The sequence below is a fragment of the Calypte anna genome, chromosome 1 (assembly GCF_003957555.1).
Source record: "Calypte anna isolate BGI_N300 chromosome 1, bCalAnn1_v1.p, whole genome shotgun sequence".
In the NCBI taxonomy this organism is placed as follows: domain Eukaryota; kingdom Metazoa; phylum Chordata; class Aves; order Apodiformes; family Trochilidae; genus Calypte; species Calypte anna.
In genome coordinates, this window is record NC_044244.1 from 111,649 (window position 1) to 137,080 (window position 25,432).

The window sequence follows — 25,432 nt, forward strand, 5'->3', positions numbered from 1 at the left end:
AGTGACAAAGGGATCTGCCAAGATAAATCTTAAATTCTGTGTTAAACTGAATCATTCCAAGGGCAGGATGGCTTTGAGGAGATGGGGAAACCATTTGGGAGGAGTTTGATAGAGAAAGGGTAAAAATCCCAACACTGTTCATCTTTTATATTAAAGAAAAAATCAATGTCTCCTTCTCCAGCAGGTTATGGAGGGAGCTTTGACCTTCAGGTTTTGGTGCTTCCTTCAGCTTCCTCAATCCCTACACCCTGAATTTCCTTCTTTCAGCTTCTGTCACCTCTGTGAATCCCATTCCCACGTGTGGGAGGAAATTCTAAGCCCACACATCCAACCAGAAAGCATTTTGCCTTTTCAACTGTCAGAGCATTTTGGTTTGGGGAGGGAGAACTTGTTAGTAATCCCTCATTAGGCTAATTTTAAGTCTCTCTCACATGGATTTAAATGTTCTTCTCCAGCTTTTCATCCCCCTGTGAGAGTGTCTGATTGATTGACCTGCCCTCCTGGTTTCTGTTGTGCTTTTAAATGACTTATTTAGTGGATTTAATTGAATTGGGTGGATTTATGAAGCCCCTTGGAGCTTTCTCATTGCCCTGGAGTGGGTCAGAGCTCAGGTTTTCTCCTCTCCCAGGGTGACAGCTTCGTGGGAACCTCACCAGGGCTCTTCACAGGTTTTGCTCGTGGTTCCTTCAGGTGTAAAAACCATCAAAAACTCCTTCCTAACCCCTTTGGCTCCAGGTGGATTTTGTTAAAAGGATTTCAGCTGAGTGGGGGATGCTCTGCCCAGGGGAATCTCTGCTGCATTTGCATCCCGGAGCCACAGGTGGGGAAACAAAACACAAGAGAAAATTGCCTGAAATTGGGTCCAAACCTCCTGCCCCCAGAGAATCATGGAATGGTTTGGGTTAGAAGGGACCTTAAAGCTCATCCAATCCCTCCCCATGTCATGGGGACACCTCCCCCAGCCCAGGGAGCTCCAAACCCACCCAAGGTGTCCATGAAAGCTTCCAGGGATGAAGGAACCCTAATTAATGCTCCTTGACTTAATGAGCATGGAATCCTGGAAGGGTTTGGGTTGGAGGGGACCTTAAAGCTCCTCCAGTCCCAAGGGGACAATCCAGGGACCCCTCCCCCAGCCCAAGGGGCTCCAAGCCCCATCCAACCTTCAACCCCTCCAGGGATGGGGCAGCCACAGCTTCTGGGGGCAACCTGGGCACCCAAGGGCTCAGCACCCTCACCCCAAAGAATTTCTCCCTCCCTCCCCAAGAAATAGAATCCTGGAATGGGTTGGCTTGGAAGAGAACTGAAAGCTCAGCTCATTCCAACCCCCCTGCCATGGGCAGGGACACCTCCCTCCCAGATTGCTCCAAGCCCCATCCAACCTGGCTTTGAACACTGCCAGGGATGGGGCAGAGACTCTTTCCTGGGCAACCTGGTTCTAAAGCTCAGCACCCTCACCCCAAACAAGTTCTCCCTCCCTCCCTCCCTGCCTGCCCAAGATCTCCTCTCCATCTCCCCTCTCCCAGCTGGAAACCCTTCCCCCTCGCAGGCTCCCATCCCTCCAGGCCCTTGTCCCAAGTCCCTCCCCAGCTTTCCTGGAGCCCCTTCAGGCACTGGAAGGTGCTCTAAGGTCTCCCCATTGCAGCCTTCTCTTCTCCAGCCTCAACACCCCCAACTCTCTCAGCCTGTCCTATTTGTGTCCTCTTCCAGTTGAAAGCCATCACTCCTCATCCTCTTCCTACGTGCCCTTGTAAGAATTCCTTTTCCAGCAGGGTTCCTGGGGGATCTGCCAAGACAACCCAAGCCCTGCTGCAAACTCCACTCCTGGCCTCATGCCTGCCCCTCGGCCGTCAGCCCAACAGGGAAAATGAACTTAATGAGCAGGGCTTTAATCAGTGGACCTTGGTGTAATCAGCAGAAGCAGAGCCCCTCGACCTCCTCAGGATGGGCCAACCCCCCCCTCCACCCCTGCTTTTCATTTTCCCATGGGAAGAAAGCTGCAGGATCTCAAAGGGAAAAGAAAAAGCTTGAAAACAGAGATTAAAGATTCCTTTCCATGAACTCAGCTTTTCCAGGGCAGAAAGTGACTGAACCACAGGAGACTGAGGTTGGAGATGGGGAGGGAATTCTTGAATTTGAGGGTGGGGAGAGCCTGGCCCAGGTTGTCCAAGGAAGTTGTGGCTGCCCCATCCCTGGCAGTGTCTCAGGTCAGGTTGGATGGGGCTTGGAGCCCCCTGGGCTGGTGGGAGGTGTCCCTGCCCATGCAGGGGGTTGGGACTGGATGAGCTTTGAGGTCCCTTCCAACCCAAACCAGTCTGGGGTTCTGTTTCTTGGGGAGGGAGGGAGAAATTGTTTGGGGTGAGGGTGCTGAGCCCCTGGGTGCCCAGGTTGCCCCCAGAAGCTGTGGCTGCCCCATCCCTGGAGGGGTTGAAGGTTGGATGGGGCTTGGAGCCCCCTGGGCTGGGGGAGGGGTCCCTGGATTGTCCCCTTGGGACTGGAGGAGCTTTAAGGTCCCCTCCAACCCAAACCCTTCCATGATTCCATGCTCATTAAGTCAAGGAGCATTAATTAGGGTTCCCTCATCCCTGGAAGCTTTCATGGACACCTTGGGGGGGTTTGGAGCCCCGTGGGCTGGGGGAGGGGTCCCTGAGCATGGCAGGAGTTGGGATTCAATGATTCTCCTCCTCCTCCTCCTCCTCCTTCTCCTTCTCCTCCTCCTCCTCCAAGCTTTCAGAGTTTTCTCCTCTCAGTCCTGAGCTGTGCTCCACCATCACCCATCCTCCTCCTGGTCCCTCTCCCACCCACCCCCTCTCCTCACCCAGCACCTTGTGCCTGGATGTATCCCAAAACCACAGGTGGGGTGGGAGGGGGTGGGATGCATCTCCTGCCTGGGGCTTCCAAACCCCCAGGAACATCCAGACTCAGGTTGTTTGGTGTCTCTATTTCCAAACAATGCCACAGAACCACAGAATGTCACCTGGGAAGGGACCTCCAGGATCAGCTGCTCCAACCCTTCTCATGTTATTGAGCTGAGATGTCCCAGCACCCACTGAGCTGAGGCTTCAAACTTCCCAAAGTGGGGGAATCCACCCTGGGAGACCATTCCAGTGTCTGACTGTCCTCAGAGGGAAAATCTTAATTTTTGTGTCCAGTTGGAATCTCCCCAGGAGCAACTTGTGCCCATTGCCCCTTGTCCATGGGGTTTCTTGTCCATAGGGAGTCTCCATCTCCTTTGGAGCCCCCTTGGAGTACTGGAACACCAGAATTAGGTCTGCCCTGAGCCTTCTCTTCTCCAGGCTCAACAGATGCAGTTTTCCAGCTCTCTCCTCATATTCCAGGTGCTCCAGTCCTCTGATCATCCTCCTGGCTCTTCTCTGGACCCTCTCCACCCTGTCCACATCCTTTTTGTACAGCAGGGCCCAAAACTGGATGCAGTTTTAAGATGATCTCTGTGATAACACCCAGCACTCTGCCACCTCTTCCTCTCCTGTGCCTGGGGCTTGAGCTGCAGAGGCAGAAGGAGTTGGGCTGGGTTGGAATCCTGGCTCCAGCAGCTGATACTGAGTGGCTTTGCCTCTCTCCTGCCTTCCTGACTGCAGAGATGGGATCCAAATGGGCTCCCAGCCTCACCTCTCATCTGAGTGGAGCCCAGCATCCATTCCTCTTGGCTCCAAAGCACATCCTGAGAGCATTAATAAAGCTCCCTTGGAGTACTGGAACATCAGAATTAGGTCTGCCCTGAGCCTCCTCTTCTCCAGGCTCAACAGATGCAGTTCTCCAGGCTGAACAACCCCAAGCCCTCAGCCTGGCTTCCCAGGGAGGTGCTCATGGAAAGGGTTTGGAATGAGCTGATCTTTAAGGTCTCTCCCAACCCATTCTCTCACCTGATGAATTGATTGATGGATTTACAGGAGGAGGGGCAGCCAGGGACACCTCCCACAGGACCAGGTTGCTCAGAGTTTGCTTCCCACACCACCATGGTTGTGGTTTTGATGTCCCCACGGTCACCACAACCCCAACCCCACCCCCCCATGGGCTGCATTTGCCCCTTCCTCACCTTTTTGGGTCGTCTCAGCACTTGGTGTCTCCGGGTGCTCCTGGGTTGGGTTTTGGGGTGGAAAACTTGGGTCTCCTTCAAGAAAACACAACAGGGAGACAGCATCAAGAGCAGCCCCCACCCCACATCCCCCTCCCCTGATGGAGCTTCCATCCCTCATCCCCGTGGATCCAGGAGGGGCCTTACGGATGCATTGGAGCATGGGGGGGGTCCAGGCTGGTTGTGTGGAGCCCTGGGGGAGGACACACTGGATGAGGTTGGAGGTCCCAGCTTTCCTCTTGTAGCCCGGGTTGCAGGTGTAGCGCAGGAGGGTGTTGAGCTGAGTGGTGTTGCCCACCTGGATGTGGGCATTGGGCACCTCCTTGGGCTGGCTGCATCCTGCTGGAGGGAGAGGTTGGGGGGAAAAAAAATAATAATAAAAAATGATGAAGGGAATAAAGAGGTGAAGATTTTTCAGCCTCCAACATCATTCCCTTCAGAGATGGATAACGAGGAGCTCCTCATGAACCTTCCTTCTGCTCCTCTCTGACCACACCAAACCTTTTCTCACCCCAGCCCTGGGATGCAAATTGCTCTCCAGGACCCTGCTGATCCCACCTCCCTTCCCCTCTCACTGTTTAGAGCAAATCCCAAACCTAGAATCTTTTTGGTTTGTTTTTTGCTACTTTATGGCTCAGTCCTGCTGGCATTCCTCCAGGCACAGAGCTCTGTGCAGATCCCAGCTGGTTCTGCCTTTTTTTTGATGCTGTTCCCATCTCCCTGGTAGGCAGCAGCTGGTCCTTCAGCTACAGAGGGCTCTGAGCTCCCCATCACTGACAGGTATCACCCTGGGAGAGGAGAATATTGAATATTTCTTGGTCCTGCAGGTCAGGATTTCAATACTTAGCTCCCTGGGAAAAAAAAATTAAAATATGTGTGTAATTTTGGGGGATAAATAGAATTATTCTCAACTTCTCAGTGCCAAAACTCATCCTTAGTATGGAGCTGCTGGAGCCAGTGCAGAGGAGGCCCTGGAGCTGCTGGGAGGGCTGGAGCAACTCTGCTCTGGAGCCAGGCTGAGAGAGTTGGGGGTGTTGAGGCTGGAGAAGAGAAGGCTGCAATGGGGAGACCTTAGAGCACCTTCCAGTGCCTGAAGGGGCTCCAGGAAAGCTGGGGAGGGACTTGGGACAAGGGCCTGGAGGGATGGGACCCAGCGAGGGGGAAGGGTTTCCAGCTGCAAGAGGGGAGATGGAGAGGAGATCTTGGGCAGGCAGGGAGGGAGGGAGGGAGGGAGGGAGGGAGGGAGAACTTGTTTGGGGTGAGGGTGCTGAGCTTTAGAACCAGGTTGCCCAGGAAAAGAGTCTCTGCCCCATCCCTGGCAGTGTTCAAAGCCAGGTTGGATGGGGCTTGGAGCAATCTGGGAGGGAGGTGTCCCTGCCCATGGCAGGGGGGTTGGAATGAGCTGAGCTTTCAGTTCTCTTCCAAGCCAACCCATTCCAGAATTCTATTTCTTGGGGAGGGAGGGAGGGAGAAATTCTTTGGGGTGAGGGTGCTGAGCCCTTGGGTGCCCAGGTTGCCCCCAGAAGCTGTGGCTGCCCCATCCCTGGAGGGGTTGAAGGTTGGATGGGGCTTGGAGCCCCTGGGCTGGAGGAGGGGTCCCTGGATTGTCCCCTTGGGACTGGAGGAGCTTTAAGGTCCCCTCCAACCCAAACCCTTCCAGGATTCCATGCTCATTAAGTCAAGGAGCATTAATTAGGGTTCCCTCATCCCTGGAAGCTTTCATGGACACCTTGGGTGGGTTTGGAGCCCCCTGGGCTGGGGGAGGGGTCCCTGCCCATGGCATAGGTGGCACTGGGGGATCTTTAAGCTCTTTTCCATCCCAAACCAGTCTGGGATCCCCTGATTCACTGTTGATGTCAGAACTCTGTGGTCTCCTTCCTCATCCATCAGCAGCACCCTCAGCCTCCCAAGCACTTCCACCCAGTGTCCCACTGGCTCAGAGCCTCACGGGTCAGTATTTCCCTAAAAAGTCCTTTTTTGAACAGCCTGGGATGAGGTTTTATGTTAAAGCAGCTGGGACAGGTGAGAGTCCTGCTCCTGCCTCAGCTTGGATGGATGGGTGGATGGATGGATGGATGGATGGATGGATGGAGGGAGGGATGGATGGATGGATGGATGGATGATGGATGGATGGATGGATGATGGGTGGAGGGATGGATGGATGGAGGGATGGGTGGATGGAGGGATGGAGGGATGGGTGGATGGAGGGATGGAGGGGTGAAGGGATGGATGGATGGATGGATGGATGGGTGGATGGATGGATGGATGGATGGGTGGATGATGGATGGATGGATGGGTGGATGGAGGGATGGATGGATGAATGAAGGGATGGATGGAGGGATGGATGGGTGGATGGATGGATGGATGGAGGGATGGATGGATGGGTGGATGATGGATGGGTGGATGGATGGATGGATGGATGGGTGGATGATGGATGGATGGATGGATGGATGGAGGGATGGAGGGATGGGTGGAGGGAGAGAGGGAGGGATGGAGGGATGGATGGATGGATGGATGGATGGATGGATGGATGGATGGATGGAGGGATGGAGGAATGGAGGAATGGTTGGAGGGATGTATGGATCTATGGATGGACACCCTGGTATAGTTGAAGATATCCCTTCCCATGTCTGTAGAACTCTATGATCTTGAAGATCCCTCCCAACCCCACCAGTTTGTGTTTCTATGATTTCCCAGTTTCCTGTGTTTATAAAATGTGAGCAGAAGGAGTGTCCTGCAGACCCACCAGGTCTGGGCCCTTTCCTGGGACTGGACAGAACTGTCTCTACTTTGCTTGTGGCCTCTTGACAACCTTCTTTGGCCTCCTGGAAGGTCAATTCCTTGAGTCCCTGCCAACCTGGAAACATGTCCAACGTTTTTTCTTCTCTGTAGAAAGTGTCCTGTTGGCTTTTTGTGCCTGGAAGAGGTTTCAGCCAGATGGGGTTTGGTTTCTTCTCCCAGATTACAAGAGAAAACGGCCTCAAGTTGTACCAGGGATTTGATAGATTTGATGTTAGGTGAAAAATCTGCTCCAAATGGGTTGTCAGGGGCTCTCCCAGGCTGCCCAGGGCAGGGCTGGAGTCTCCATCATCCCTGGAGGGGTTTCAGACCCTGGGGATGTGGGGATGAGGGACATGGGGTGGTGCTGGCATGGGCACTGCTGGGTTCAGAGTTGGACTGGATAATCTTAAAGTCCTTTTTTTTTCCCCAACTAAAATGATTTTATGATTCTAGAAGATGCTCATTCCGTGGTCTTTGGAGTCCAGGGTTAAATAAGATTTGTGGTAAACTGAAAGTCTGTAAAACAGCTCTGCCAGGTCTGCCCAGGATGTTCTGAACCTGTCAGGAGGCTTTAAAATGGGACAAATTCTCTTCCTTTCTTTGAAAACCAGACAGAGGTGGCTGAGTGGGGGATTCTGGTGAGTGCAATGTCCCAGGAAGGGGTCAGGGGGGTGATGGGGATTTAGGAGAATTTGGGGACCATTCCAGAGAAGCATTTGCTGGGGTTTAGGTTTTCCTGGTTACCAACACCTTGCTGGGCTGGTGAGGGAAGGGGATGGGTGCTGCCTGTGGGACCTCTCCCTAAAGCCAGGGATGGAGACCTCGGGGGTTTTTAGGATCCAGGTCTCCATCCTCTGGGTTTTTTAGGATCCAGGACACTCCGTGTCCCCCAGGCAAAGCCCAAGAATCTCCTGCTAATCCCCACCAAGGAGTTTGCACCTTGCAGGTTCTCAGGAGTCCCTCCAAAGCCACTCCACTTTCCACCCATTTTCTCTTTTTTTTTTTTTCGTGTAAGTTGAAACTTGGGGATTTTTTCTCCTTTTCCTTGGGTTCTCGCTCCCCCTCGTGTCTGCTCAGGGATTTTGCAGCCATCATTTTCCATTTCTTTCTGCTCACTCTGTTCTTCCATCACCCCAGCACACCTCCTGGTTCTCCTTCTGCTGCAAGGCAAGGCATTAAATCTCAGCCAGCTTCTCAGCAGCCACCTCAAGCCACCCATTTCTGTGGTTTTTTGAGAAATAATTACTCATTTTTTTTCTTGTTCTCTGCTCAAAGCTTTAGTCCTGCTGAGCTTTCAGGAGCTGGTAGCTGTCTGGTCACTGGGGTTTGACCCAAATCTGTTCCCTGCTGGGAAATATTCCACAAGAAAAGAATATCCTTGGTCTCTTTGGTCCCATGGCCACATCATCCCCCTGTTGAACTTTGGAAAAAAAACTTCTCTTAAGTGTTTGTGGTCCTCCTGACACTGAGCAGTCCTGCTGGGATCTTGGGGGTTTGGGTTTTTTGGTTTTATTTAAGCAATGAGCATTGATTTGAGTGATGGATGTTGGAAATCAGCAGCTACGGGGGTCCCACCAAGCCCAGGCAATGCTCCAGGGTTGGGGTGATGGCTGGAAAGTGGGAAAAGGACCCAGGAGAGTTGGTGAAAAGGGGTTGGACAAGAGCTCAGGGTGTGCCCAGGTGGCCAAGGTGGCCACCAGCATCCTGACTGGGCTGGGTTGGGATCAGCAGTGGGGTGGGCAGCAGGAGCAGGGAGGAGGCTGCACCCCCAATCCTGGGGTCAGTTCTGGGGACCTGAGGAGCAGAAGGAGATTGAGGGGCTGAAGAGTGTCCAGAGAAGGGAATGGAGCTGGGGAAGGGGCTGGAGAGCAAGGAGAAGGGATGGAGAGTATGGAGGAGGGGCTGGAGAAGATGGAGAAGGAGTTGGAGAGGAAGGAGGAGGAGCTGGAGAGCCAGGAGAAGGGGATGGAGAAGATGGAGAAGGGGTTGGAGAGGAAGGTGGAGAGTATGGAGAGTGAGAAGAAGGGTCTGGAGAGCATGGAGAAGGTCTGGAGAGAAAGAAGAAGGGTCTGGAAAGTAAGGAGAAGGTTTGGAGAGGAAGGAGGAGGGGCTGGAGAGCAAGGAAGAGGGGATGGAGAGTGAGGAGGAGGTTCTATAGAAGATGGAGAAGGAGCTGGAAAAGATGGAGAAGGAGCTGGAGAGTAAGGAGAAGGTCTGGAAAGTAAGGAGAAGGCTTGGAGAGGAAGGAGAAGGGGCTGGAAAGTAAGGAGGAGGGGCTGGAGAAGATGGAGAAGGGGTTGCAGAGGAAGGAGAAAGTCTGGAATGTAAGGAGGAGGTTCTGAAGAGAAAGGAGGAGGGTCTGGAGAAGCTGGAGAAAGGATTGGAGTGGAAGGAGAGTATGGAGGAGATGGAGAAGGGTCTGGAGAGCATGGAGAAGTTCTGGAGAGAAAGAAGAAGGGTCTGGAAAGTAAGGAGAAGGTTTGGAGAGTGAGGAGAAGGGTCTGGAGATGATGGAGAAAGGGTTAGAGAGTGAGGAGGAGGTTCTATAGAAGATGGAGGAGGGGCTGGAGAAGATGGAGAAGGGGCTGGAGAGGAGAAGGTTTGCAGAGCTGGAGAAGATGGAGAAGGTTCTATAGGAGCTGGGGAAGAGTCTGGAGAGCAAGGAGAAGGTTCTGGAGAAGATGGAGAAAGGTCTAGTGAACAAGGAGAAGGATCTGGAAAACTTCTGAGGAGGAGCAGCTGAGGGACCTGGGTCTGAAGAAGATGGAGAAGGTTCTGGAGAAGATGGAAAAGGTTTTGGAGAAGTTGTGAGGAGCAGCTGAGGGCCCTGGGGGTGTTGATCCTGGAGCAGAGGAGGCTGAGGGGAGACCTTGTGGCTCTCTGCAACCCCCTGAGAGGAGGTTGGAGCCAGGGGGGGTCGGGCTCTGCTCCCAAGGAACAAGGGATGGGACAAGAGGAACTTTGGGCACAACTCAAGTTTGTTTAGGTTGGAGCTGGGGAAGAATTTCTGCCTGGAAAGGGTTGTCAGGGCCTGGCCCAGGCTGCCCAGGGCAGGGCTGGAGTCCCCATCATCCCTGGGGGGGTTTCAGAGCCCTGGGGATGTGGGGATGAGGGACATGGGGTGGGGATGGCTTTGGGCTCTTGGCTCTCTTGGCTTTAAAGGTCTTTTCCAACCCAAATGATTCCATGATTTGCTGATTCCAGTTGACTTGGGTGGGGATGCAGACAAAAGGTTTTTTTGCTCATCTTAAGTTGTGCCTGGTGTTTGCCCAGAAGGTTTAAGTGATGTCTCTTGGACTTGTTTTCACCCAGAGCCTCCTGTTTTAGCCAGAAACTCCAAAATTTCTGGTATTTAAATTCACCAGAGCAAGGAAGGGGAGCTGGGAACTTCTCCTCCTGTCCATCCCTCTGCTTCAGGCCCTCTCTTGGTGCCTCCCAAGCCAAGTTCCTTGCTTGATGGCAAAGAGCAGAAAGAGGAAGGCAGTGATGGGAGGTTTGTGTCTGTTTTCACCCCCCAAAAAATACTTTTCAGGAAGGAAAAGTAAAGGGAATGTTTGTGTGGGCTGATAAGCTGCTGGACCTTCCTGGTGGAGAAGGTGAAGAAGGTGGTGAAGAAGGTGGTGAAGAAGGTGGTGAAGAAGGTGGTGAAGAAGGTGGTGAAGAAGGTGGTGGAGAAGGTGGTGGAGAAGGTGGTGGAGAAGGTGGTGGAGAAGGTGGTGGAGAAGGTGGTGGAGAAGGTGGTGGAGAAGGTGGTGAAGAAGGTGGTGGAGATGGTGGTGGAGATGGTGGTGGAGATGGTGGTGGAGAAGGTGGTGGAGAAGGTGGTGGAGATGATGGTGGAGATGATGGTGGAGATGATGGTGAAGAAGATGGTGAAGAAGATGGTGAAGAAGATGGTGAAGAAGATGGTGAAGATGCTTCCATGGGCATCTCCAGCTCCACCTTCTCTTCTCCCCAGACTGCTGAGCTACAAAACAGGCTCAGAAAAGAGGATTCTGCATTCCTGAGGGTGAAATTCTTCATTATTTGGTGTGGCTGCAGCAGATTTCAGACTCTTTTCAAGCACTGCAAAGTGGCAAAGCTTTGTTTGGAACCTCTGGAGCTGCTGTCCATGGAAAAGTCTCCTGGCAGGAGCAGGAGATCCCCTCCTGGTCTCTCTAGCTACAGAACCTTCATTTTTTGCCTCTTCTCCTTCTGCAGAGCTGGGGCTGAGCGTGCTCAGCAGAGGGAGCTGCAGCCCCACCAGGCTGCTCCATCCTTGGCAGGAAGAAATGATTCCAGTGGGAATCATTCCAAAGGATTCCTCTGCTCTGAGCACAGGGTTGGGAAGTTCATTCCAACCACATCGAGTGTGAAGCTGGAAGCCCTTTGGTGTTTGGGGTGTCCCTGTGCTCTTTCCTTGGAAGCCACATCAGGTTTTGGTGGTGCCAAAGTCCCCTCATCCCAGGGGTGACCCCTAAATCCAGCACTGCCTCCTCCAGATCCCTGTCCTGCCCCTTGGAATTCTGGTGATGCTGGGCTGGAGACATGGGAGAGATGGAGGGATGCATGGAGGGATGAGGGATGGATGAGGGAAGATTGAGGGATGGATGAGGGAAGATTGAGGGATGGATGAGGGAAGATTGAGGGATGGATGAGGGATGGATGAGGGATGGATGAGGGATGGATGAGGGATGGATGAGGGATGGATGAGGGAAGATGGAGGGAAGATGGATGGAGGGAAGATGGAGGGAAGATGGAGGGAAGATGGAGGGAAGATGGAGGGAAGATGGAGGGAAGATGGAGGGAAGGAGGAAAGGAGGAAAGGAGGAAAGGAGGAAAGGAGGAAAGGAGGAAAGGAGGAAAGGAGGAAAGGAGGAAAGGAGGAAAGGAGGAAAGGATGGAGAGATGGATGGATGGCTATCTGCCTCCTCCATGCCACAAGGGAGGTTGCTCTTACTTGCTCTTGGCTCCCACCTGGAGCAGAGCTGGGATCGTCACGGAATCCCAGCTGCAAAAATGGGCTGGATCCCAGCATTTCCACCCAGCGTGGGACTCTGAACAGACCTGAGGAACTGAGCTGCTCATCTCACCCCTCAGCACTTGGATAACCAGGTTGGTTCCTTGGGAAGATCTCAGCCAGGAGAAGGTTTGCCCAAGGAGGGGGCTGGGCTGCCGCATCCCCACCACATCCGAGGCAACGGGAGCCTGGAGAGTCTCAGCCATGGAGCAGTGGGATGGCAATGCCAACTCCTCAGCTTTCCACCTCCCCCAGTGGATGGTGAGTTCTTTAGGTTCTTCTTTTAACCCGAACTTCTCCAGGTGGTGGCTTCTTCATTGCTGGAAGGAGCTCCAGGGCTCGCTGCTCCTCATCAGGCGTTCGGTCCGGTGTTAACGAGGTCTCTTTGGCATCCTCAGCCTCATCCTTTGGCTTCTGCAGCCTCACTGAAAACGGTGAAATCGTGGAGGGAAGGGTCCCAATGGGCCAGCCCTTCGTGCAGATTTATTATCTAAAAAACCTAGTTTTTAGAAGAATTTGGGAGCAGCAGCGAGGAGTTGGGAATAGCGGTGAGGAGAAGCAGGTGAAGCTTTTCAGTGTGTTCCAGGAGACATTACATTTCATCAGGACCAGCATTACAATTATTATTAGACTTGCACCAGATAATCCTTGAGGTTTTTGCCAACCTATTTCAGGATTCTCTGATTATCTTTTCAACCTGCTTGAATTTTTAACCTCTTTGTAGATTCTAGTGTTGGAAGAAAACCTCCGAAACTGAAGACACCCTCCAGGGCAACTTGGGTTTGGTGGGTTAAAGAGCTTAAAGCCTAGCAGAAAATATTAAAAAAAAAAATAAAAATCCCTCTGCTTTGCTTCTCTGGCAGAAAGAATTCCCCAAGCAGCTGAAAATATCAGGACATTGCTCCAAAAACCAAGCAGGGCTGGAAGGCAGAAGGTTGCATGTCTGGAGGTTGGGCTTCACGTGTCCCCCCAAGGTCTAAAATGCTCCTGATGCTTCAGAAACACTGAGATTCTCTTAATATTCATCAAGTCTTTCAAGGTTTCTGCTCAGATTTTTTTGTTTTTTCCCCTCATTTCTATTTTTGAACTTGTCCCTTTCTCTTCTCATTTCTTGACTAACCTGAGGACTTCTTCAAGTACTCAGACACATTTCTGAAATATCTTTATAGTGCGCTAGGATTCAGGCCTAGGTTATATTCTCATGGAATCTACAGTTTTAATTGTGGCTCAGATTCCAGAAGGATTGTTCACAAAGTTTGTTTTTATGGGTTGTGTCAGGTATGAAATGAATGAATGGGTTTATGTTGTATATGTGAGTTGGGGGTGGGGCTGGGGTTGGGTCGGGTCGGTACCGGGCCTTGTGGGCGCGTGGTGCCGGCGGGGAAGTCCTGGTTCGTGTTTGCCGCTCCCCGGGCGCGTCCCAAGGACCCAAGGACTGCAACCGGGTCTGGTTTTACCTCAGCCCGGCCTCGCCGCCCGCCTCCCGGCAGCAGGAGCTGCGCTCCGGAGAGTCGGGCGGGAACCGGCTGCCCGGCCTGGGGAGCCCAAACCCGGTGCTGCGGGTGGACCCAAACACACAGGAAACCCCAGAACCCCCTAAAGAAAAAGCTTCACCCCACATTTGGGCTCGGGGTGTTCATGTTTGGGCTCACGGTCCCAGAAATGGTCCAAGGAAGTGATTCTGCCCCTGTGCTCAGCCCTGGGGAGGCCACAGCTTGAGTCCTGTGTCCAGTTCTGGGCCCCTCAGCTCAGGAAGGAGATTGAGGTGCTGGAGCAGGTCCAGAGAAGAGCAAGGAGGCTGTGAAGGGATCCAGGACAAGTCCTGTGAAGAAGGGCTGAGGGAGCTGGGGGTGTTGAGGCTGGAGAAGAGGAGGCTCAGGGGAGACCTCATCACTCTCTCCAACTCCCTGAAAGGAGGTTGGAGCCAGGGGGGGGTTGGGCTCTTTTCCCAGGCAACTCTCAGCAAGACAAGAGGGCAGGGTCTCAAGTTGTGCCAGGGGAGGTTTAGGTTGGAGATTAGAAAGAATTTCTTTCTGGAGAGGGTGATCAGGCATTGGAATGGGCTGCCCAGGGAAGTAGTGGATTCTCCGTGTCTGGAGCTATTTCCAAAGAGCCTGGATGTGGCACTGAGTGCCATGGGCTGGGAACTGCAGCAGTAGTGGATCAAGGGTTGAACTTGATGATCTCTGAGGTCCCTTCCAACCCAGCCAGTTCTATGATTCTATGATTCTATATGTAGTTACAGTAATGAAAAGGGCTTTATCATAGCAATCCAACTCCAGTCACTCATGGGCAGTCTTATCCAAATAGTCAAAAGTTTTGACAGCACTCAAGTATGAAAAAATATGACCTCCTACTTATTTACTCCTGTGAAGCCAAGGGAGCAGTGATGAATCTGGCTTCAAACCTTCTTGCAGCAAATCCCTCTCAGAAAGAGAAGGAAAAAGCATAATTTCAAGTAGGTAAAGGAGGGGAAAACAGATGAAGGCATAATTATATTGTGACCAGGTAAACTAAGACTAGTTTATCACGTATTTGGTTAATGCATCTGGGTAACCAATAGTCTGGAACAGAATACAGAGCTTGATGCTAGTTTTTCCTACATGAAGAGCCAGGTTTACATGATGGCTTTGTACACACATGAACTGATATCTGAGATTTTCTATTAATACTCAGTCATCCCTTGCCAACTTTACAAAGCAGTCATGGGTTCAGTGGCACTAAAGCATGGAAGGAAGGCTCCTCATAATGAGAGTTAGGCAGAGAGGCATTTCTCTGTCTTCTTCAAGGCTCAGTACTTTCATTGAAGTTGCTCATGTCTCAGTGAGCCAGTCCAACAACAACATTTCATGAGATTTTATCTGTCTGGTTAACTATTAGCTTAAACTGTGGTAAAGCTACCACAGTTAGCTTTAATAAAAATAAAAGTCAGACAAAGCCAGACAGAATGCAGAATGCATAAATGTTTGCTTGTGAAACAGTGCCTATAGAAGAATGTATGTCTATGTTTGTAGATGATGGTTGCTTATGGGCTGGTGTGCCTATAGAAGTGCCTATAGAAGAATGTATCCTGGAGATATTTAAAAAAAGACTGGATGTGGCACTCAGTGCCATGGTCTAGCAACTGCTCCGGTGGGTCAAGGGTTGGACTCGATGATCTCTGAGGTCCCTTCCAACCCGGCTAATTCTATGATTCTATGAATAAGGAGTTGGTGCTCTCAGACACCCAGCAAGGTGTTCATCTGCTTTGCTCTTTATCTGCAGAGCCTGTTCAGAACTTCATTATTTCCCCTTGAAGAACAAAAATTACCAACCCCCCAGGATGATTTCCTTAAGCTTTAGGGGTTTTATTTTCCATAAAATCCCATTTTCTTTCCATAAAATCCCATTTTCTTTCCATAAAATCCCATTTTTCTCTTTCCTCGTCTCACTCAGTTTTGATACTTCCTGATTCTTGCAGCTTTCACTCAATTTGTGCCACATTTAGATCCACAAATGAAAGAAGGATTTTTCACCTTTAGGGGTTTGTTGTCACCTTCTCATCCTATGGCTTCAAATGGGGATTTTTTTGAGGGTCCTCGTTGCAAAAATAGAGATTTTTTTGGGTAATCCTGATTGCAAAATCACAGATTTTTTTGGGGGGGGGAGGGATCCAGATTGCAAATATCCAGATTTCTGCTTAAAAACAAGCAGCAAACCTCTCCCTATGGATCCATCCCCTTCCATCATTTTCTCCTTTGTGATTTTTTCCTGGGGTTGGGACCAGATGACAGAAATTTTATTGAAATACATAAAAAGAAGGATTTTTTTTTTTTTTTTCCCTAGCAATTTCCTTTCGTGACATGGGGGGGTGATTTTAGAGCTGCTTTAAAGCTGCTGTGGCAGCAAACTCCATCTCCAAAGGGCTCAGGTTTAGGTCCTCTGGCAATGTTTTTAATCAGGATTTTAACCTGACTCATTTCCATTTTATGGGGTTTCTCAGGACAGCCCGGGAGCAAACAACCAACCACATTTCAAGTAATAATTAGCTTTAAAATGCTCATTATCTCTAAGGTCATTACTTCAAGGAGTATTTTATGTCTCCACCTCCTTAACCAAGGAGCTGCTTTTACCACAGTGAACCAAATAGTAGTAACCAAATCACCAAATATTAAAAGAAAAAGGATTACTAATGAATAATAATAATAATAATAATAACAGCCATCATCAGCATCACCTTTTCTGTGTCACTTTGTGAAAGAGCAGCTGAAAATAAAAGTTCTCCCATTAATTTGAGGTTCTGATGGTTGGGAGCAGATGGGCAGAGGGTCAGTTTGTGATGGAAAGGGAGGTTTGGGGTTTTGCAGACCTGAGCAAAGCCTAATTAATTAACTGTGACTTGAGTTGTTCTTCTCCCTCCTGTATCTGCTCTTCTCTTGGCTTCCCTCTGCTCAGGGGTTTCCAAAGAGAGAATCCTCATCTTTGGTTTCCAAAGAGCTTGCTGGTTCCTCATGGGATTCCAGGATTTAACCCTTCCTCATGGGATTCCATACCATGGGATTCCATCCTCCTGGCTTCCCTCTGCTCAGAGGTTTCCAATCCAAAGAGCTTGCTGGTTCCTCATGGGTTTCTGGTTCCTCATGGGATTCCATACATGGGTTTTAACCCTTCCTCATGGGATTCCATCCTCCTGGCTTCCCTCTGCTCAGGGGTTTCCAAAGAGCTTGCTGGTTCCTCATGGGTTTCTGGTTCCTCATGGGATTATGGGTTTTAACCCTTCCTCATGGGATTCCATCGTCCTGGCTTCCTTCCCTCTGCTCAGGGGTTTCCAATCCAAAGAGCTTGCTGGTTCCTCATGGGATTACGGGTTTTAACCCTTCCTTGTGGGATTCCATCCTCCTGGCTTCCCTCTGCTCAGGGGTTTCCAAAGAGAGAATCCTTATCTTGGCTTCCCTCTGCTCAGGGGTTTCCAAAGAGCTTGCTGGTTCCCCATGAGTTTCTGGTTCCTCATGGGATTCCATACACGGGTTTTAATCCTTCCTCATGGGATTCCATCCTCCTGGCTTCCCTCTGCTCAGGGGTTTCCAAAAAGCTTGCTGGTTCCTCATGGGTTTCTGGTTCCTCATGGGATTCCATACATGGGATTTAACCCTTCCTCATGAGATTCCATCCTCCTGGCTTCCCTCTGCTCAGGGGTTTCCAAAGAGAGAATCCTTCTCTTGGCTTCCCTCTGCTCAGGGGTTTCTAAAGAGAGAATCCTCATCTTTGGTTTCCAAAGAGCTTGCTGGTTCCTCATAGGATTCCAGGATTTAACCCTTCCTCATGGGATTCCATACCATGGGATTCCATCCTCCTGGCTTCCCTCTGCTCAGGGGTTTCCAATCCAAAGACCTTGCTGGTTCCTCATGGGATTCCACACACAGGTTTTAACCCTTCCTCATGGGATTCCATCCTCCTGGCTTCCCTCTGCTCAGGGGTTTCCAAAGAGAGAATCCTTCTCTTGGCTTCCCTCTGCTCAGGGGTTTCCAATCCAAAGAGCTTGCTGGTCACACCTTTCAGGGAGAGTGTTAGCCCAGGCACTTCTTCAAATCAGGGAGAATGTTCCTGTTGCCAGCTCCTCACACTGCTGCCTTTCAGAAGTTGTTCTTCTTTCAAGTTGTCCACATTCTCCACCAAATGCAGCAGGAGGAGCCTTTCTTGCTCCTGAGGCTCAACAAGCTGCTGGCCTCTCCATTGCCTCACACCAGAGTGAGCTTCTCCCTGTGGGTGTGTGTCCCACCTTTATTACCCCCTGGTAATAGGGGGCCTGCCCTAACCAGGCACAGGTGGACTCTCACCCACTCTTTGGCAACTCGAGGCACCTGGTTTATCTTGTTTCCCTACAACGGTGCTTCCCTTTATTGGGTAAAACCCACAATTTCTCCAGTTCTCTACAGTTTGGATTTGATGGTGGCATCAAACACCTTTGTGACAGGCAGGGATGAACGTCTGCAGGCAGCTGTGGGAGATGAGTTTCTCATCCCTGTTGGGATGTGATCAAAAAGAGGGGAAATGGTGAATTTGGGGAGTTTTCTGCAAGCCTGCAGGCAGTGAGCACACGAGGCAGAAATCCTCTTGGGACCTGGTGCCTTCTTGGGGAAGTTTTTGGTGGTTTCAGGTTTGTAGCTGATAAGGGAAACATTCCATGTGAGGACTGAAGGGTTTTCATGGCCTCAGAGGATGGTTTGGGTGGGAAGAAACTTTGGAAAATCATCTCCATCCCCCCTGGAACATCAGAGCCCCATCCAACCTTGACCTGGAGTGTTTCCAGGGATGAAGCATCAACCACCTCCCTGGGCAGCCTCTCTCCATCCCTTAACCTTGGAGCTCCTACAAACCCCAAGTTATTCCTTTGTTGGAAGCTGAATGTGGAAGGAACCATTTCCTCTCATCATGGGGCTGCCAGCAGCAGAACCCAGGGTGGACCAAGGGATATTTTTTACAGCTGGAGGAGAAGGTTTCTCTCTTTGTCCTGACTGCTTTAGGTCTTTGTTTGTTATTTCCTTTCCTAAAAGATTTCTCCTTCCCCTTCCCAGCAGTTGCAGAGGTGCCACCCATGCTCATCCTTGTTGGGTGTTGGGTGTTGGTGCTGCTGTTCCTCCCAGGGAAGTGTCCTCTGGGGCACTGAGCTCTGAGATGCTGGAAGAACTTCTTTTAATTTTATGTCCAGAAGGTTTTCCACCTGCTGTGGAATCCCAGAGGATTATTACTTCAACAAGAGGTCAACTGAGAGAGAGTCTCAGCTGCTGGGATGCAACCCATGGGCCATGGTTTGGTCCCCTCGGAGGGCTGAGGATCAAAATCTGTCTCTGTCTTGGTAAAATAAAATCATTTGAGGTGTTTGGAGCCAGGATCTGATGTTTGTGCTGGACACAACCTCAGCCCAAGGTTGAACATGAGTTAGAAATGCCCTGGGCTGAGTCTGCACCGTGGATCCATCCCTGGTGGTCTCCAAGAATCAGTGGCTTCAACTTCCAACACCCTTGGAAGCCTCTTTGGCCCTGGCTGGGGGACTCTTTGTTCCCATCCTTGCTGTCCCAAGTCCTGTAGGTAAAAATCAGGATTAACCTGGGCATCCCCCAGGTTGTTTTTTCAGGAGCCAAAGGGTTAAAGGTGTGGGTGTTAATCCTGGAGCTGTGACCTTTTGTCTGGAGAGCTGGAATCTGAACCAGTTGGAGCTCCAGTGAAAGTTTTGGCTGAGTGAGCAGCCTCGTCAGGGTCAGGTATTAATTTGGGGCATCTGAAATGGTGGAATTAATGGTGGGATTAATGGTGGAATTAATGGTGGGATTAATTAATGGGTTTGGAGAGTCCTTTTCTTGGAGCCATATGATCTGGGCTCAGGAGGTGGATTAGGAGAACAGAAACTGCCTGAGATGTTGAAGCTGAGGTTTTGCAGATAATTCCAGGCATGGAGAGAGCTGAAAGGGTGATGGAGGGGAGGAAAAGAGAGAGGGAGGGAGGGAGGAAAGGAGAGAGAAAGGGGGAAAGGAGAGAGGGAGGAAAGGAGAGAGGGAGGAAAGGAGAGAGGGAGGAAAGGAGAGAAGGAGGAAAGGAGAGAGGAAAGAGAGAAAAGAGGGAGGAAAGGAGAGAGGGAGGGAGGAAGGAGAGGGAGGGAGGAAAGAGAAGGAGGAAAGGAGAGAGGGAGGGAGGAAAGAGAAGGAGGAAAGGAGAGAGGGAGGTGGAAAAGAGAGAGGAAAGGAGAGCGGGAGGGGGAAGGAGAGAGGGAGGGGGGAAAGGAGAGACAGAAGGAGGAAAGGAGAGAAAGAAGGAAAGGAGAGAAGGAGGAAAGGAGAGAGGGAGGTGGAAAAGAGAGGGACAGAAGAAGAGAGGGAGGGGGGAAGGAGAGGGAGGGAAAGAGAGAAGGAGGAAAGGAAAGAGGGAGGGGGGAAAAGAGGGAGGAAAGCAGAGAGGGAGGGGGGAAAGGAGAGAGGGAGGGAGGAAAGAGAAGGAGGAAAGGAGAGAGGGAGGTGGAAAAGAGAGAGGAAAGGAGAGAGGGAGGGAGGAAAAAAGGGCGGGAGGAAAGGAGAGAGGAATGGGGGAAAGGAGAGAGGGAGGAAAGGAGAGAAGGAGGAAAGGAGAGAGGGAGGGAGTAAGGAGAGAGGAGGAAGAAAGGAGAGAGGGAGGAAAGGAGAGAGGAAGGGGGGAAAAGAGGGAGGAAAGCAGAGAGGGAGGGCGGGAAAGGAGAGAGGGAGGAAAGGAGAGAGAGGGGAAAAGAGAGAGGGAAGAAAGAGAAGGAGGAAAGGAGAGAGGGAGGTAGAAAAGAGGGAGGAAAGGAAGGAGAGAAGGAGGGGGGAAAGGAGAGAGAAGGAGGAAAGGAGAGAGAGAGGGAGGGATGGGGGAAGGAAGGCCATCCCTGGGGAGGTCTCTTCTCAGGTGCCTTTCAGATCCCGGGTGGGATCTCCGGTTTCACGGGGGAAATTGGAGCAGGAGCTGGAGGATCAGGAGGTGGGGTGCTGGGGGGAGGCTGCTTTTCCTTCCTGAATAAGGGATGAGAAGGCAGGAGGAGGAGGAGGAGGTTGGGAGCTGCCAGCCCTGGGTTCTGGTGGGACAGCAGAGCAGTGGTGTGGGTCCCCTCCAACAGCTCCAAAATGATTTCCCTTGGGATCTTTGCCATTTTGATTTAAAAAATAAAGAATAAATTAATGCTGTCACTTGAAATCATGGAGAGATGAAGAGTTTTTTCCATTGGGAAAAGACTTCTCAGGCAGTTTGGGACGTGAATAACCAAGTGGTGGCAGCTCTTGAAGACCACAAACCCCAAGCTGCTCTTTGGGGTGGATTTTATTAGCTCCATAACTTGGTTTTTAGTCCCAGGTTTGTTGCAGGTGGATTTACAAACTGTCAGCTTAATCACAGAGAAAACTGCATTTTTTTTTCCTTTCTCCCTTTGTTCCTTAAAAAAAAAAAATAAATATAAGCATCCCCAGCTAAGAATAAATTCCAAGACAAGAAAATCCCTGCTCTTGCAGAATGAAAAGGTTCTGAGAATTTAGGATTTGGGTTCCTCTTGCATGTTGCAGAAGCACTCGGGGATTTTGTGGCTGTCAAATGGATTTTAAGGTTTCCTTTGGCAGTTTTTAAAAAGAGTAGAAAATGCTGGGAACCCATGGGGTGGCTGAAGTGAGGCAAGTGGGAGGCTGTGCGGAGGGTTGGTGATTTTTTAATAACTTGTTTGGTGAATTATAGTGATAAATAGGATTTTACAAGGATTAAACGTCAGCCCACAGCTTGGACAGGAGCACCCTGTGCTGGGTTAGGAACTGCTGGAACGGGCCCAGAGAGTGGTGCTGAACGGGGCTGCATCAAAATGGAGGCTGTGGTGTCCCCCAGGGATCAGTGTTGGGCCCAGTGCTGTTCAATATCTTTATTGATGATTTAGATGAGGGGATTGAGTCCAAATTCACAGATGACACCAAGATGGGGGGAGTGTGGAGCAGCTGGAAGGCAGGAGGGCTCTGCAGAGGGACCTGGACAGACTGGAGAGTTGGGCTGATCCCAACGGGATGAGGTTCAACACAACAACCCCAAAAGGTGCCCAGCAGAAAAGGCAAGGCCTTTGGCACCTTCTCCCACAGGATATTCCTGAAAAAGCTGTGGATCAGCCAGGAGCACCCTGTGCTGGGTCAGGAACTGCTGGAACAGGCCCAGAGAGTGGTGCTGAACGGGGCTGCATCAAAATGGCGGCTGTGGTGTCCCCAGGGATCAGTGTTGGGCCCAGTGCTGTTCAATATCTTTATTGATGATTTAGATGAGGGGATTGAGTCCATCATCAGCAAATTCACAGATGACACCAAGCTGGGGGGAGTGTGGATCAGCTGGAAGGCAGGAGGGCTCTGCAGAGGGACCTGGAGAGACTGGAGAGTTGGGATGATCCCAACGGGATGAGGTTCAACATTCCAAGGGCCGGGTCCTGCACTTTGGCCACAACAACCCCATGGGGAGCTCCAGGCTGGGCACAGAGTGGCAGAAAGGGACCTGGGAGTCTGGATTGCCAGGAAGCTGAAGAGGAGCCAGCAGTGTGCCCAGGTGGCCAAGAAGGCCAATGGCATCCTGGGCTGGCTCAGGAACAGCGTGGCCAGCAGGTCCAGGGAAGGGATTCTGCCCCTGTGCTCAGCTCTGATGAGGCCACAGCTTGAGTCCTGTGTCCAGTTCTGGGCCCCTCAGCCCCTCAGGAAGGAGATTGAGGTGCTGGAGCAGGTCCAGAGAAGAGCAAGGAGGCTGTGAAGGGATCCAGCAGAATTGCTGTGAGGAAGGGCTGAGGGAGCTGGGGGTGTTGAGGCTGGAGAAGAGGAGGCTCAGGGGAGACCTCATCACTCTCTGCAACTCCCTGAAAGGAGGTTGGAGCCAGGGGGGGGTCAGGGAGGTATCAGTGGGATAAGAGGGCTCAGACTAAAGAATTTTTTCCTAATATTAGGAAATATTAGGAAATATTAGGAAAGGATTCTTTGCAGAGAGGGTGATCAGGCATTGGAATGGGCTGCCCAGGGAAGTAGTGGATTCTCCGTGTCTGGAGATCTTTCCAAAGAGCCTGGATGTGGCACTGAGTGCCATGGGCTGGGAACTGCAGTGGGAGTGGATCAAGGGTTGGACTTGATGATCTCTGAGGTCCCTTCCAACCCAGCCCATTCCATGATTCTATGATTACAACTGAGGTATGATTTGTAGAAGATACCTGAGCTGGGACAGGAAAGAACTTGAGTTTTGTGCATTTTTATAGAATCAAGTTTCTTAGTTTTAGTCTTCAGCTCAGTCTTGGCTGAAAAAAAAAAAAGTTTTTTCTACTTTTTTGCCCTTTTTTTCCAGGAAAAACTATTTGTTTTAAGTATCTTGCTGTGATACCCTACTGGAAAAGTAGCTTGTGCTTTGGTGGTGCCATCCAGTTGAGCCTCAGACCCCCTTTTGGAGGCTTTTAGATAAATCCCCTGCAGCTGAAGTAGCATCTCCCTGAGGCTTCTGCATGAAAAGAATGATCAATAACATTAAAACTTAAAAACTCACCTTGAAAACACAACTTGGGCTTTAGTATCAGCTGGGACAAGTGATGCTGAGCCCAACCTCAGCTTTCCCAACACATTTCCACAGTGGGAATAATCTGAATTTCCATTTCCCACTCTACGGGTTCATTCAAGTTGGGAATTCTGGGTTTTCCTCTCCAGAAAACAGATGTTGCTTGTGTCCAGCCCAGGAATTTTTACTCTTTTCTTTAGTGGATTCTTTGACATCAGCCTTGGAGACATCAAATGCCACCGTGGCTCCTGCAGGAAAGCTTTGGAGAAGGACTTGGAGCAAAGTTGCCTTGGCAGCATCTTCCTCATCCACTGGACAGCAGTGAGGAGCAATTTTAGGTCAAATCTGCACAATATTCTAGCAAACCAGTGGTAAATTCTTTTAAAGGAGGTGTGGATGGCAAGAGATGGAGCTGGAGGGGTGATTTTTTTTTGTATATTTTGGTGGTGATGCTCCCCTGCTTCTCACCTCCATCTTCAGGGTTGAGGTTCTCCATGGGAGTTGTTTTGGGTAGATCTCTAGGGACAAAATTCTTTGGGTAACAGCTCCAGCCATTAAATAATTAAAAAAAAAATTAAAATAAATAAATATAAAAATAAAAAGTGTAGCAGAACATCCATGTAGCAAAACATCTGGCTTCCCAAACCCTTCTGCTGCATCAGCATCTCTCTGGGGTCATCCACAACCCTTTTTCTGCTGCAGGAGATACCTGTGGGGTGGGAAGAGACTGGAATAGAGCTAAAAGAAAACTCTTTTGATGATGAGGGGGGTGAGAGACTGCTCCAGGCAGCTTGGAAAGGTGGAAGGTGCCCCATCTTTGGTACCCATCTTTGGTACCATTTGAGGTCAGGTTGGATGGGGCTCAGAGTTGAAGATGCTCATGGTGGGGAGGTTGGATTAGTTGACTTTAAAGCTCCCTTCCCACCCAAACCCTGGTGGGATTTGATGTTTCTGAGAGGAACCCACCTGGGGACAGCAGGAGGGGTGTCAAGGCTTGGACCCTTCCAAAGATCAAGGACAAATCCTCTGCACTTGTTGCTGGGGTGGGGGACACACACAAAGGATCTGCATTAATTAAACCCCACTTTCCCAGTTAACAAATGCCTTCCAGTTGCTCATTAATTCATTTTCTCCTAATGAGGCTCCCTCAGCATAATCATCTGACATTGGGGGGAGAGGAAAGTGGGGATGGAGGAGGGAGAGAACCTGAGTTTATTAAAAAAAAAAAAAAAAAAAAATAAAAGCACCTAATTAGCAAGTTAATTATAGCGAGCAGGGAAATGTTCTGGTTATATAAATCAGCTTTTGTTATGCACACACAAGCCAGGCCACGTCCAGAAACTGCCCAGAGGTCAGGCAAAGGCTGTGATCCAACCTGAAACAGAAGCAGAGCTTGTTCAGCAGGACGCCTCATTAAGTCTTGGGGTCCTTTCCTGCCAAAACAACAACAACAAAAAAACCCAAAACCCAACGCTACAAACCCAGGGAGTCCAAAAAAAAAAAAAAAACAACCCAAGCAGTTCCCTTTTCCCTCCCTCTCCCTCCACCCAGCAGCTGAAACCAGAGCTGGGGAGGTATAAATGGGGGGGCAGCCTCTGCCCTGGATAGAGACAGCACCGAGGGACCTGTGGGTGATGTCCCCACCATGCCCAACAAGAAGAAATACAACATCAATGGAGACTCTGGGAGTAAAGCCCAGGTGAGGGCAGTCCTTAGGACCCTAATAATAATAATAATTTATTTTTTTTTCTATTTAAAAAAATCCCTTTGTTTCTCTCCACCCTCTTCGTTTCCCCTCCTTTCCTTCCTCTTGCCTCTGGAGCTGATTCCATCCAGGCTGGGAGAAGCTTTCCAGGGAACTCCTCTTCATTTTTTTAATTCTTTTTATTTTCAGTAGAATTTTTGAAGTGTTGAGCCCGAGGTGTTGCTCTGGGGTTGTTCTGCAGAGGAGTTGGTGGGTTTGTGAGCACGTTCTTTGCCCATGGGAACCTCGACCAGCAAGATGTTGGGTTTATTTTTGGTTTTTTTGCTTGGTGAAGTAGCACAGATCAGCCCTTCCTGGTGGAAAGCTCAGGTTGAAGTGAGGCTTAGCTCATTTGAAATGTAACCAGCACACACCTGCATTGAGAAGTCATTAACCCCTTCTGCTTCTGGAGGTTTTCCAGCTTGGGTTGTTTTGTTGGGATTTTTTCCTGGTAGAGGTTGAAAACAGAGATGTTTGAGTAGCTGTGGAGCAGGTTGGACTCCAAAACCCAAGTGGTGCAGCTCTCAAAGGCTTCACCCTCTCTTCTTTGAGCTGTAGCCTGTGCAAAGTTGGCTGTTGGCTTCAGAAATGGTTCAGTCTGAGCTGAATGAGTTCAACCTGGAACAAAATCCCTGTCCTCATCCCCTTCTTGCATATCCTGGTCTTAAATTCCTTCTTTCCAGCCTGGCTTGAACGTGACATGTCATTGGTCACTTTGTGCCTTTTGCTGTGATTTAAACCCAAGTTTTTGGGCTGGATAAGCCAGGCTGAGTTTTCTCCTTCTGTC

At 50.4% G+C, this 25,432-nt stretch overlaps 1 non-coding gene across 1 annotated transcript; it reads right to left on the reverse strand.

Annotated features, from left to right (window-relative positions):
* Nucleotides 1–4,108: 4,108 nt before the first annotated feature.
* LOC103529814 lies at nt 4,109–4,440 on the reverse strand. The gene is made up of 3 exons (XR_003987873.1): nt 4,392–4,440; nt 4,241–4,286; nt 4,109–4,129 (listed from the first exon to the last, which is right to left on the reverse strand). It is a non-coding gene; the product is annotated as an uncharacterized LOC103529814 (transcript).
* Between the last annotated feature and the right edge of the window lie 20,992 nt (nt 4,441–25,432).